Source organism: Adiantum capillus-veneris, chromosome 9 (genome assembly GCF_014529385.1).
Source record: "Adiantum capillus-veneris isolate H3 chromosome 9, ASM1452938v2, whole genome shotgun sequence".
In the NCBI taxonomy this organism is placed as follows: domain Eukaryota; kingdom Viridiplantae; phylum Streptophyta; class Polypodiopsida; order Polypodiales; family Pteridaceae; genus Adiantum; species Adiantum capillus-veneris.
Window position 1 is genome coordinate 97,003,784 of NC_140939.1, and position 15,266 is coordinate 97,019,049.

Sequence of the window (15,266 nt, forward strand, 5' to 3'; positions counted from 1 at the left end):
TCTATAAATATCAATACTATTACACACTACTTCCCTCAGGTTGTGATGTTCTTCTTGGTATTCACATAAGTTTCATTTTCACAGATGAAATCCTTGCGGTGAGAGATAGATAGAGAGAGAGAGAGAGAGAGAGAGAGAGAGAGAGAGAGAGAGAGAGAGAGAGAGAGAGAGAGAGAGAGAGAGATCATGGATAGCTACATTCTAAACATCAATTGTCATCAATGCACAAATGCTATGAAGATGGTAAGCTGTATATTAACTTGTTAACCCTCACGGCTCACGGACACCCTAAAACCCTACGTCGGACGTTGTATTATTACTTGGTAGAGTCAGGTACCGGGCTTGTCGGTCCAATAGGAAAAGGGTAAGAGTGATCGCCGATGAGAGGCACACTCTAACTGGAGCATTCAAGGGATTAGTTGGTTAAGCATGGGCGCCCAAGTGTGAATGGGGCGAGCTCATATAAAAGTCAACTAAACCTAAAATTCACTCATTCTCTCATTTGTGCAATTGAAGAGTGCTCTTGCTCCATCTCCATCTTCTTCTTCTTCATCTCCTTGTGTGTGTGTGTGTGTATGTGCGTGTGTGTGTGTGTGTGTGTGTGTGTGTGTGTGTGTGAGAGAGAGAGAGAGAGAGTGTGTGCGATCGAGCATTGCGGCGGCACGACGGCGGCGAGGCGGTTGAGCGTGGCGTAGCGGCATCTCCCTCTTCTTCTCGGCGAGGAATCCTCCACGAAGCAAGCGTAGAGCGGTGAGTGACACACCATCATCATCTTTGAGCTTACTAGTTTAGGCTTGTTGTGTGCTTGGAGCCATTTGTGGCTCGCACGTGGTGTATCGGCAAGTTCCTTGCATTGACACGTGCGACATACGTGCACATTTTTGGCGCCGCTACTGGGGAATGCCATACACTAAGCTTGAATGGCACTCTGTGCTTCTTTTGTGGTGCAATTTCAATTGTAGGAAAGGTAAGGAAGGAGGGTGTGTGTGTTGAGAAGAAGGATTTTGTGTTATACTGTGTTTTTTTTTTGTTAATGGAGTTTTCAAAGGTACTGTGTTTATTCTCTGTGTATTAAGGTTGTTAGTTTTCTGTGTACAATAAGTAGGAAGTAGATATGTGAGAGCTAATAGAGTGTGTTAGTGTGTAACAGTATGTGTATTAGTTAGAAGTAGGTAGATAGAGTGTGTGTGTGTGTCCTCTCGCGCAGGCCGCGGCGACCTTATCCTTATTAAAGAAAATAAATAAATAAATTTAAAGGTAGGATCAGGATCGGGAATATCTGCCAGACCCAAGCCCAGATCCAAGCCCAAGCTCACGCTCAGGCCTTGGCCTTAGTCACTTTTAAAATTACGAATTTTAGCTTCACATATAGCTAAAAATCAATTTTTTTGAGGACCAACGGAACTTCAGATTTTCGAAAATTGTGATGTAAAGCACACATCGACCCTCTAAGTGATACGCTCGTTTCGAGCTATCACACACTTTAATAAAAAAAATCAAACATTAAAAACGTAAAAAACACGAGTGAAAACGGACGCTTAAAAAAGGTAAGCGGTTAACCTTCGAGGTTATTCACCGACGCTTGTAGGGTGCCAAAGGCACATGCATCTACGCTCTGGTCGTGTGCTAGAGATGGAGCAACTAGAGAGAATTTTGACTTACGCGAGTTCTCAATATCCACCTACTTTAGGTTCCGGGCCCTCGGCGGGGACCCAAGGTAGTACAAACCAAGACCCGAACATAGCGGCTAGTGACTCTTCCTCTGACTACGACGTCATGGAGGGTTTTCCAATGCCTAATCTCGATAGCTCAAGCCAAGACATGCATGCCATGGGCCCACGGTCCAGGCCGAGCGTGATTAGCCGCTTGAAGGACACCTTTAGTAGAGCCACTCGCTCCGAGCATGGAGCTAATGATGTAAATGAGGGGGGTGGGGAAGTAGATTCTCCATTCGTGACCAACGTAGACCCTATACCGTTAGAGAAAATGTGCACGTGAATACTTCATTCACTGCACCTTCTGACTCTTTAGAGTTATTTCCCTCCGAGGTCATATTACCCGATGGTAGAAGCCTTGCTGAAGTGCAAGAGGTTGAGCGATATATCCTTGCAGCGAGGAAAAAGGAAATTGAGAGCTTATGCAAGGCAGAGCAACGAAGAGAGTTAAAAACGAAAGCCCCTATGTCAATATCCTTGCTAAGAGAGCAATCGAGTGATCCTGACTTAGCAATCGCTAAGGGCCAACCCCTAGAAAGCAACATTGCATCTAGCTCTAGCTCAAAGGACACCCCTAGCACCTCAATCCTAGATGGAGTGTTCCTAAATGAGAACTGGGAGTACGAACTACAAACAAAAACTCTAACCGACCTATACACAGGTCACACCTATCACGTGGGTTGGTTAGATGTACTACAATCCACAATGGGTGCTACTAGTATGGAGGATCAACAACAAAGATTTTGTGAGGTCATCCATAGGGTTACCGAGTTAGAGAGACAGAACAAGGGGATCAACATGCCTTCAACGGGTCTCATGAGATTCTTGGATACAGGAAAGGATAAAAAACCGACCTTATCGCAAATGGAAACTCCCTCGGTAAGTCTGATGGATCCTCCATATGTTGTTTCGCCAGGGGTCTCAGTGCAATCTGAGCCCACAAGTGATAGCTTCACCTTTCCAAGTCTAGCTCATCTTTCCCTTGATGACACCATGGCTACCATGCCTACCCCAATTATGGGCATGCCGAGAAACACGCCATGGACCTCATTTGTTAGTAAAGCACCACTACATGGTAGCTCAATGCCTGCAACAGTACCTACAAGTGTGTACATTAGGTAAAATTTAGACTCACAAAGGGGCCCTTTAAGGAGTTTGACTTTACCTCTCTCTACCAAAACGGGCGCATGGATAAATTTTTGCAAACAAACTCCAAGGTTGACGGAGGTTTGACAGTTAGAATGTGCTCTTTAAGCTCTATCTACTGATATATAGCACGCCATGAGATTCCTCATATTTTAAAAGATTCTTTTTGACAACTCTGTCAGAATCTAAGTGAATCAAAAAAAGAATCTTCTAAAATATGAGGAATCTCATGGCGTGCTATATATCAGTAGATTGAGCTTGAAGAGGACATTCTAACTGTCAAACCTCCGCCAACTTTGGAGTTTGTTTGCAAAAATTTATCTATGCGCCCGTTTTGGTATAGAGAGGTAAAGTCAAAATCCTTAAAGGGCCCCTTTGTGAGTCCAAATTTTGCCTAATGACCAATCGTATACACCCATGGGTCCTCGTACTCATGTAGTCCCTATCCCTCCCATTATTTCAACTACCTATGCTCCACAACCACAACACCCAATTTCTTATTCCATGGGACTATACCAGCTAGCATTAGCATGTCACATCTGACGTCTGCTATGCCTAGGGCCACACATATGAACTTTGGACCACCACATGGCACAACATCGTACCCAACGTGGAACCCAAGGGCTTCCTATGCGCCAAGCCCGATGCTAATACCTACTCCACATGTAGTCTTTGGAGCGCCTTCACCCACGGTGCCTGCTCACTTAGGTGACTTGGCAACATTTGCTCAAGCTATTGATCGATCTATTGCTGAGAATATGCGTAACACCCTTGATAGAGAGCTTAGAAGTAAGGCAGTACAAATAGCCAAGCTTACACAAAAATTTAGTGGAGACGGGGATGTGAGAAATCATATCGACGTGTTTGAACAAATATGCGATTCTCTAAGAGAACACAATGACCTACATAAGAGTAATGATTTAAGCCTAACCTTAAGTGGAAAGGCTGGGGATTGGTATAGAACCCTAAGGGTGGAAGAAAAAACGATTTACCCTACTCTTAGGAGACTGTTCTTAAAAGAATACATACGAGAGGGAATACTTTGGGGTGTAGCCTCTCAGCTCCAGAAAGCCCAACGAGAGGAAGGAGAGTTGGTGAGAGACTTTATTAGTCGCTTGAAGCATTTGAATTGTCGATGTAATCCAAATGAGCGCTTCAACAATAATCAATTGCTTGATAGATTCATTAGGGGATTACGATATGAGGATATCTACAATGGCTTAGTCATTAGAGGCATCACCACTTGGGAAGCAGTCACCACTACTGCAATCCAATTGGAGGATAATTTAATGATTCAAGGGGAAAGAGTGTCTGTTGAGTCTAAATCTATTAGCTCACAAGCATTGGGGCATCAGCCAATGACCCTAAAGCCTATTGCTAAGGAGCCAAAGATATCTGAGATGACTTTAGCAGATCTCACCAAGGCTATTCAAGAGAGTCTTAGAGACAATCGTGCTCCGCAGAACAATCATATGTATCCAAGAAGGGAGCAGCAATGGTGCTCAGTATGCTATGGACCGCATAGTACCAGTGAATGCCCTACTTTTGGAGTAAAATTCAATGGGAACTGCAATGCCTATGGGAGGTATGGTCATCAAGCTAAGGATTGCATAGTATATAAGCGCGCGATGGCCAATAGACCAACCTTAGCATGGACAGACACACCTCGAGTGCCTGCATTGATGCTGGCCCCACCTCTTGAACAAACATCACAACACATGGTCCCTAGGGCCCAAAATGTTGTTCAAACAACACCTTTACCACCTCCAGTGCTAGGAGCGCAACCACCACATCCGAGAATCACTTCTGTGAATCAAGTGGGTTGTGAGTCATCTATTGCTTGTTTGGAAGGCTATGAGGAAGATATAGATCCTAATATTGCCTATGGGATGGATGTGCTTGAAGACAGTCCACAATACTACATGGAGGACTATTGGGGACAATTCAAACCTATATATCAAGTAGTTGCTCTTGCGGCAAGAGGCCAAAATATCAATTACACTGCGAAGAGACCACCTCTTCAATGCTATGAGTGTGGAGGTCCACATTGTGTAGCCGAGTGTCCTATTAGGCTACAAAAGAACGCCACACTAATGCAAACCAATCAAGCGAGCACGTCTACAATGCCGATACTCATGTGTAATCAATGTGGCATAGATCATTTGATTGCCCAATGTCCAAATAATCCAAATGCATCGAAGATCACGCCATTAAACTTGATTGAATTTACCGAGGAGCCATCACAAAGTACATCTGTGGTACCCGTAAACATACTCACACGATCGATGCTCCAAAATAAAATTATATTCTTGAGGAAAGAGACACGACATCAATTGTCCAATCTCAGAAAAAGAAGAAAACACGAAGGAAGAGATCGCAAAAAGCAGCGAAGTCAGACCCCAGTTCAAAGACCAACATAAGGACTGGTGACGACCCTGTATATATGAATGACACTGAAGAAGATTGTGATTCAGGTGAAACCATAGAGACCAAAACAACCACTAAGATAGAAACCAACAAGGAAGATCTTCATGAGCCACAATGGCAGGGATCCAAGAAGAAGATAGGAACTTATCCAAACCCTAGAGAGGAGATTGAGCGAGTCAAGCAATTAAGGAGTTCGGTAGAAGATACCCAAAGGGATCTAGAACCAGCACCTAGGCAGATCTAGATTACAGACACCGTGTTCCCTACGCAACATCAACCTCACCAAGTCCATAGACCCTTAGCCATACCTAGTGTCATCCAAGAAGAAAGTGACTTAAAGTCATGGGAAAGTGGGCGTACTCACTTCTTGATGGAAAGAATGTTTACAGAGGTACTACTTGATCCTATTGAAGAAATGGAGATCCCATCTTCCCCACGTCAAGGGACTCAAGGCCAAAAGGTGCCGTTAAACATTGCCAAATTGATGGATTTCATGTCTTCAAAAGTTAGAACCACCATCATGTCCAAACTATATAAAGACCCTGAGCTAATCTCAGCTCTTCGAGCCTTCCTCAATGGAGAACTAAAGTTTGAGCTACCACAATTTGCCCAGATGGATGGAGCTGGTGAGATGCCAATAGAGGAGGAACACTTAGATCCACAACCCAACCTAGATGAGAACCTTGTTATAGAAATACCTGTTAACAAGTTGGGACAATACTTTGAGGGTGATGAAACCAATGCGACTATACCAATCACTACTAAGTGATTAACTGTGAAGGGAATCCTTGATGGTGGCGCTGGGGTTAGCATTGTGACTAAAAATTGTTGGGAAACTATGGGAAGACCTCACCTTGCGACCACAACCATAGTAGTGAAGATGGCCAATGGGTCTATTGTTAAACCTATTGGGATGCTAGAAGATCTCAAGATCAAGGTCTTTGGACATAAAATAAGAGTTACCTTCAGTGTTATGGATTTCTCCAACCACACTATGGCATCGGAGATGATCTTAGGACGTCCTTTCATGAGGGAAGCAAAAATGGTGCATGACTGGTCTAAAAACCATGTCTACCTGCAGTTCCAAGATTCGGTCATTTGAGTGGATCTTGTGACGGGTCGAGCACATCCTCTAGGAAACAGGTTTATAATTGATCATAGATCTGACACCACAGTTCACTCGGCCCCATTGCAGTATTGTTACACGTGTAAAGCGGACACTGATGTTGGGGAAGATTCTCCTTATATGGATGTACTACCTGGAATGACTGAGTCAGACAATGTGGATTGGGTCCACCTAGCAGCAACCATAGACACTTGGGGAAGTAAGGGGAAGACCTAGGTAACACCTGAGGGGGATGAAATGCCCGTACCCTTAAATATGCTACAAGCAATGCATATAGATTCTGACAAGACTCATCCTCATATAACAAAGAAAACATACAAGTGGGTTCCTAAATCTTCTTTAGCGACCATAGCTAGCGCTAAAAAACAAAAGCCTGGTAAGAAACGTCCCACTCATTCCAAGAAAAGTAAGAAAATGTTACGATGGATTCCTAAACGACTATTGGAAGCCTAAGGCTACTATCAAGGAGATGATCAAATATGGGTGCCAAAACGTATAATGTGTTTTTAGCTGTCACCTGACCCATGTGAGCCCAGTCCTGTAGCTCCAAGACGAATTGACGATCATGGAAAGAAAAAAATCACAGAATGCTACACCCGTTCCAGAGCTAGTTTGGGTAGCGAAGAAAGAACGATTTGTTCCACCTAGCTCAGGAAGATGGGAGTCCCATGAAGCTTCTAGCTCCTCATGTAATGCATCCATAGAGGTAAAAGATTCTCCACAGCCTCCACCTACAATAGTGGACCTCCATAAATCTACAAAGGAATCCACACCTCTCAGTGTTCAAGAATCACCTGATGAACCACTTCAAGTTCGATCCTGGGAAAGTACCTTACCACCCTTGCAACTCGACGAGGCACCTAAGGTAATAGAAAACTACTGGCAAAAAACCTCACCTATTACCAACTGGAACAATTGGTTTCAAAGGGTGACAAGCACATTTCAAACAGTATGATCTACCCAAGGAAGGGAGGGAGTGTTTGTTGACATCCATCATTCACTTGCCTCCCTCTCAACCTTCCTCCCTGACCTCTCAATCTCCGAATCTTAGGGAATGTATATATAAAGCCTTATACTCACAAAAAACAAAACAAATAAAGAGCAAGAGCAATTAGCAAACGAGTATGCACAATAAAAGTCAAAACATTGACTTAGACCTACACATTCGCATCCGGTACACTGAAACAGAAACCTATGCCATAAAACACCTTTGATCCTCATCACTCAAGTGATGGAGGGTCGGTAGAATTGGTACGATAGGAGTGTTTCTGTTTTAGAGTTGAGTGATTAGCAAAGTTCTTTTTTCCCATTGATGTGCCTCCTAGAGGTATTCTTTGTGTTTCCTAGTGTGTACAGGAACGTGCTGCTGTTGTTAGGATGGACCTTTATGGGATCTTTCTCTCGTTCACACTACAAATCAAGCACGACCATCAACACAAACATGTGTTTCTTGTCCATTAGCATTGCCCCTTATCTTTTTGCATCCATGTTTTTCTGCTTTAATTGTGATTGGTAGCATAATATTCAACACATTTGCTTAGTATCAAACATTAAATTCAATGCAATTTTTTGTCATAAGCACTTGTCTAGGTTTAAAAAGAAAGCAGTCCGACTAAGCTAGTTTGACCAAGCTAGGTGTTAGAGATCTTCTTTTAATACCATGGGGAATGCCTTCCTAATAATCAATGGTTACTTAGGTTCTTAATCCGATTTAGGCAGCATTGTGTGAAATGTACTAGGGATTTCTAGCGGGCTTAATCCCTATTGACCTTTAGCTTAAGTACTATAAAGGGAGTTTACTAGTGTGATGAGCCTGGGGAGGTGTAACCCTGTTATATGACCCCCCAAAGTTACAAAATTAAAATGCTGAAAAAAACAAACAAACAAACAAAGTGCCACAATGTAAAATCTTAAGCTGGAAGAGAAATCTCAGCTTGATTTGGTACTTCACTCACATGTATCGCCTATGGTACTAGAGCCCTAGAGGTTCCCAGTGTGGGCACTTTTCCTTGAAAAGCAAAAAACCCAAGGCATACAAAATAAGCACACACATCAAAATTGAATCACTGTGGAAAGACTTTGGGGGGTCAAAGAAAAAGTAATCAGGCAGGCGATGATTTCGTGAGAAATTCCTTTTATCGTAGCTTAACTACAAGGTCTTCTAGGTATAGCCTCTAGTCAGCCCTCGAACATGAAATACTTGGCTCTCGCGATTAAACAACTTAATTGACCAGAGAAAATTAAGAAGCTTACCCATGGTATTAATAGTCGATCTCTAGTACCTTTCGATCGTTAAATTAGCGACCCCAGACTTGTTTAATTTTTACCTTTACATCTGTTTATGCATTTGATTATATTGCAATTTAATGTTTATTGCTGACAAATGGTTTAAAATTCTGTTACCAATCAATTTGTCTGCCTAAAACTGCATATGCTTTTTAATTGTATATGAGAATGCAATTACTGTGCCAATGTTGTTTGATTTTGCAGTGATTGAAGAAGGCTAAGGACATTCATCTCAAATGCTCTTCCACCTCAACGAACGAGCTTCAACTCAATAGCTTTCGAGGACGGAATCTACATCAGGAAGGGGGGCATGTTAACCCTCACGGCTCACGGACACCCTATCACCCTACGATGGACGACGTATTATTTACTTGGTAGAGTCAGGTACCCGGCTTGTCGGTCCAATAGGAAAAGGGTAAGAGTGATCGCCGATGAGAGGCGCACTCTGATTGGAACATTCAAGGGATTACTTGGCTTAGCATGGGCGCCCAAGTGTGAATGGGGCGAGCTCATATAAAAGTCAACTAAACCTAAAATTCACTCATTCTCTCATTTGTGCAATTGAAGAGTGCTCTTGCTCCATCTCCATCTTCTTCTTCTTCATCTCCTTGTGTGTGTGTGTGTGTGTGTGTGTGTGTGTGTGTGTGTGTGTGTGTGTGAGAGAGAGAGAGAGAGAGAGAGAGAGAGAGAGAGAGAGAGAGAGAGAGAGAGTGCGATCGAGCATTACGGCAGCACGATGGCGGCGAGGCGGTTGAGCGCGGCGTAGCGGCGTCTCCCTCTTCTTCGCGACGAGGAATCCTCCACGAAGCAAGCGTAGAGCAGTGAGTGACACACCATCGTCATCTTTGAGCTTACTAGTTTAGGCTTGTTGTGTGCTTGGAGACATTTGTGGCTCGCACACGGTGTATCGGCAAGTTCCTTGCATTGACACGTGCGACATACGCGCACATAACTATACTAGATTGCATGTGAATAATGAATCTCAAAAAAATAGAATGCTTCGGCATGTGTTCAAAGGGCTGACCTGTACAACCAAATGTGGTTGAATGTCCTCTAGATTTTGTTTTCTCCAATACTGCAACACCTTCAACAAAGTAACGTGGGTTTTGTTTAGTCTTACGTCAACACAGAGAGAGAGAGAGAGAGAGAGAGAGAGAGAGAGAGAGAGAGAGAGAGAGAGAGAGAGAGAGAGGAAGGGAGAGAGGATGGGTTTTGTTTAGTCTTACATCAACATAGAGAGAGAGAGAGAGAGAGAGAGAGAGAGAGAGAGAGAGAGAGAGAGAGAGAGAGAGAGAGAGAGAGAGAGAGAGAGAGAGAGAGAGAGAGGATGTCCGACGGAGAGGACAGGGATGGAGAGAGAGAGAGAGAGAAAAGAAGAGGGAGAGGGAGGATGGCCAACGGAGAGGACAAGGATGGAGATAGAGGACTAGGAGGAGAGGTGTGGGACAACAAGAGGAAGAAAGAAAATTGGTGGGAGGGATACAGGAGGAGGGAAGAGGACAGAGGTGAAGAGGATGAGGGATAGAGAGAGGATAGCTAAGAAGGGAGGAGATGGTGAGAAGGAAGGGGGTAGAGAGGTAGGAGGATGGGATGAGGTGGTAGAGAGGGAGGAGGAGGAAAGAAGGGAGGGCCATACCTGTCTGGAGCAACAACATAAAATGGTCCTCTCAATCTTTACTCCTCTTTTTATACTGTAGAGAGGGGAGAGAGAGACACACATATAAAACACACACACAGACACACAATAAAGGCGAACATGCTTTGCTGCAAATTCAAATAGCAACAAGTGTCGATCTAGATCAACACACTTTGGTCATAGGGGTATACATAAGGAGACATTTCACAAGGTGTATACATCTTTAATCTGTGTTCTTAAATGATTTGGAGCATGAAAGTATCGGCATGAAGCTCTTTGAGATTTTCCACGAAGATAATCTTGGCAAACCTGCAGAAATTGGTCACCAGAAGTACGTCAAAAATATATGATGAAAAACTGCCGACACACTTAAGAGCATTATCACATGGAATCTGTCTTACAACAACATAATCACCATCATCACTTCCAGGAATATGGTGAGCATATGGGCATTCCTCAGCTTGCCTAGCACACCTTCCACGAGTAAAATCTCTGCATACATGTGCCCATACATGCATAATTCCATAAATTATGTCAGACTGCCAATTTCCAACCCACCACAAAAGAAATCACTGCCATCAAAGGTCTCAGATGGGCTTTTCAAACTAGCTTAGAGCATTACATATAGAGCTATGATACACCTCTTAATATCAAGACCCAGATCCTTCAACCTTCTGCAGGTATTAGAATCGCTAGGGTGGTGCAACTCGGAGACAGGAACCGCAAGGGGTTCTGCAGCCTTGACCGCTTGCCGGTGAGAGAGAGAGAGAGAGAGAGAGAGAGAGAGAGAGAGAGAGAGAGAGAGAGAGAGAGAGAGAGAGAGAGAGAGAGAGAGAGAGAGAGAGAGAGAGAGAGAGAGAGAGAGAGCTTACCTGGGCGTACGAGTAGACGAGTTGGTGGGCGCTTTCTTGGGAGTCGACTCCTGTGTAGGAGCGTCGAGGGCTGCGTAGGCACAGAAGGCAGATAAAACGTAGGGAGCAATAGCGACATCGCTATTGCTCCCTTTATTTTTGACTTAAAAAAAGCCAAAAAAAAAGGTAGCAATAGCGATATCGCTAATGTTCCTTTTTTTTGGTTCAGCACTTGGTTTCAAGCAACTTCAAAAGTTGACCATCCTAGCTACTCAAAGGTTCTACTTCAAAGTGCACCATCGTGGCCTTAACATGTGAGCACTCTCAACTTGCATGATGCCAGGTACAACTCGTATTCTAGTGCTCATCCGCCCTACCTCCCCAACAACAATTTACTGCATTTAATCTCCTTGTGATAGTTGAACCCGCAGTCTTACCCGCCACAAGCAACATGAGAACTCCGCAGCTAGCACTGAGCTATCTGTAGCATCTCCCTTGAATTCTAAAGCGAATTTCCGTGATTCAAAAGTCAACCACATGTGTCCTCTTACAAGTTGTGGCTTCTACTTGTTTCTACCACGTGCTTAAAAGATATTGTGCTTATTTCTTAATTTGTATGTGCTTGATAGGAGGACAATACAATGGTTGTTTAATTTTATTTTATTGGAAAAAATACCAAAATACCCCTCTAATTTGTGGAAATTCCAAGAATACCCTTGTATCTATTTTGGTTGGATTGTTCAAGATTTTCTACTCTTTATTCCCTTTTGACAATTGAGATCGTTTTTTGAGAGCTTAGCCTGTAGTTAAATTACCTCACAAAAAGGAAATCATGTCTAAAATTAATGAAGCAATTCATCTTCAAAGCCTACATAATCAACTCAAATTCTAGTTTTATCATCTTATATTGATAGACATTCGGCCTTCTTATGAAAACCTACAATTTTTACCATCTTTGACCATCTTTTAGGGAACGTAGGTTCTTACCCATTGCAGCTCGACTCAGAAAGCTCCATGTTTTGCAATAGTACCACCACAACCTTGTGCAACATCAATGTGCAGCATCAATGAGCGTGCAATCCTTCCAGAGTTTTGACATGTTTAATGGAAGCTACAACCCAGCAAGATTGCAAGATGAGGGAAGGTTGCATCAACAAGATACTGTACATTCAATATGTGTATGTGTGTGTGTGTGTGTGTGTGTGTGTGTGAGAGAGAGAGAGAGAGAGAGAGAGAGAGAGAGAGAGAGAGAGAGAGAGAGAGAGAGAGAGAGAGAGAGAGAGATAGAAGAAGAGTAGACTTTTAACGTGGTATGAAACTATAGAAAGAGACTTTAAAGATCTAGAGTATTGCTTTTAACATAAAAATTGAGGAGGCAATAGCGACATCGCTAGTGACTCCTCTTTTTTTTTTTGTAACTATTTCAACCTCCACCCTCCCTGCTCTCAACATTTCACTTGTATCAAGGAGTTATATAAAGAGATGGCTCAATACAGCTTACCAATTTTTTCCATCTTTTAGTTATCTCTCCTCCTCCACCTCTCTACTTACCGTCACTCAGCATCTCTACTCCTCTACCTCTCTACTTAGCATCACTCACCATCCCTCATTTCTACTCCAACCTCTCTCTCAGCTCTACTCCAACCTCTCCCTCCCTTAACTATCTATACAAACCTCTATCCACTCTACCTCCATTCTCTCCTCCAACCTCTCTCTCTCTTGACTATGTATAAAATCCTCTATCTACTCTACCCCATTTCTCTATCATCTTTCCCTCCAGCTGTCCCTCCCCTTCACTACATCCACATACCTTTGTCCACTCTACCTACATCCTTTGCTCAGGGCACCTTCACTACTATCTCCACTCTCTCCTCTATCTCCCCTTCTCATCCTCTCCTCCTGTCCCTCACTTTGCCAACACATTCCTCCCACCTCCATCTCTCTCTCTCTCTCTCTCTCTCTCTCTCTCTCTCTCTCTCTCTCTCTCTCTCTCTCTCTCTCTCTCTCTCTCTTTCTCTCTCTTTTTGTGGAAAGATCTCATTTCATCATTCACGTGGGTGGTGTGGGGGTTGGCAAACCACACCACCTATCATCAGAAGGATCTTTGTTGGTTCTATCTGGAGCTGACATAAATGCACCAACTGGTTATAATGTGTTTGCCCTAGCAAAATCTGTTGAAGGTGAACCGTTAACATTTCCTTTGCAGAATGCAGGTAGAGGTCATATCTCTCCTCTTTATGTTTTGGATGCTAAAGTTTCTACAGAGTATGTTGCATTCTTGGATTCCCCTGTGAAACCTACTACAACACTACAATCTGTCGACACATTGTTGCTTTCTTCTGATGAAGAGAAAGATGACTTTCACTTTGACCCCACCAACAAAACACCCAAAAATGGGGTGATCGACCTAGACTCCCCACTACAAGAGGGATGTAAGAAGGACCGGGCTCCTCGGTGATCCCTTTAGCATAGTGGAGCTCGCGTTACATCCCACTATGAGATCTTCGAAGCTAAAGACCTTGATCGCATCATCGGAATGGGAGTGGATGGAAGAAATTCCATCAAGCTACAATGGAAACATGGTGTTTGAATTTCCACCTCAGCCTAATATCAAGAGGTCAGCTATGGATGGAATGGAGCAATCAGTGGATGGTCATGTGTGGACCAAACCAACAACCACAAACATCAAATTTCCAGCAACTATAAGGAAAAGCTATTGCGGAGGTGATTTCGAATGTGTGTTTGCAGAGTGCTCGCAAGTGTTATCTACAGGAATACCCAACCGGTCGTCTTGGACAGGTATTCCTTATTCTTTTCTTTTATGTACAAGGGAAGAGTGTCAAAATCACAATTGTAGGCATGGAATAACATGTAAACTAATTGAGAGACCAATGCTAAATGGTGACTTGCAAAAGTATGGAACCTTGAAGTGCTTCTATTGTCAACACATGTGCCTGCTATTCGAAAAACCTACGACTGCCAAGTTTACTACATAATGCCAACCGACAAACGCTATTCTCGAGCCATGGTGCACCAAGGCTTCCATGACCATGATGTCAAACTAGGGTCATCCAAAAGTACCATTGCAAGGGTGAAGTCTTTGGTGGCTGAGGCCGTTGATTCGCTTGGCATCCAAGCTGGGCCGAGAAAAATCCAAATGGAGGTGGTTAAGCTTGTTTCCGAATCTGTCCTTCAACCTTCTTCAGGTGAATGCACGTCGCTTGGACAAGTAGAGTTGTCAGTTCTACTTCAAGAAATATTTCCTCTTGTTTAAAGCCAAAGGTATGGGAAATACATTTTAATACACTTTATAAACTTAAAGTCTTATATATTTCTAAACTTTCCTGATGTTCTCCACAGAATTAAGAATTGGGTCCATAAATTTCGTGGGGAGTCGAGTGCTCGTGGAGAGAGTCATTGATAATTGACTTAAAGAGATGCTTGACATTTGTGTTTATCCACGGAATGCTTTTTCCAGGTCAATCTAATAGAGAGGAGGATAGATGTTTCGTAATCAAGATGTTGACAATAGGTCCTGGCTCAGGCATAGATCTTGTCAATAGAATGCGAAGAAATGGAAATGGAGATCTAAAAAGAACGTGGGTTTGCTTTGATCACGTTCGACGGGTAGAAGGATGGACAACCATGGCAGCACATGTTTACGATCCGAGGCAAGTTTTAATTTAATTCTTTTAATTTTATGTTCAATACTCAACACATATTGACACATACTTAAATGTTAATGTGGCTTTGTGTTGATGTTCAGTGTCCAAGAATTAATGACAATTTCCATATGTGAGGTGAAAGAAGAGGACACTACAACACATATGATATTTTGGCAACAAATGATCAACGTGCTAGAGCGCAATGGGGTGCCCCCACCAGATTTTGTTGGCTTTATGGCAGATGAAGCCCAAGCAAACTGGAATGCGGTACGCACAATTTTCAATGGAGGTCCAGATATGGTGATGAAAGGTAGGGAGAGATCATGCCTTTTCCATTAGGGACAAAGTCTAGGGATCCACACCACAAAATATGTTCTCAATGCATTTCAAGACAAGCACAAGCGACTGTGTCGA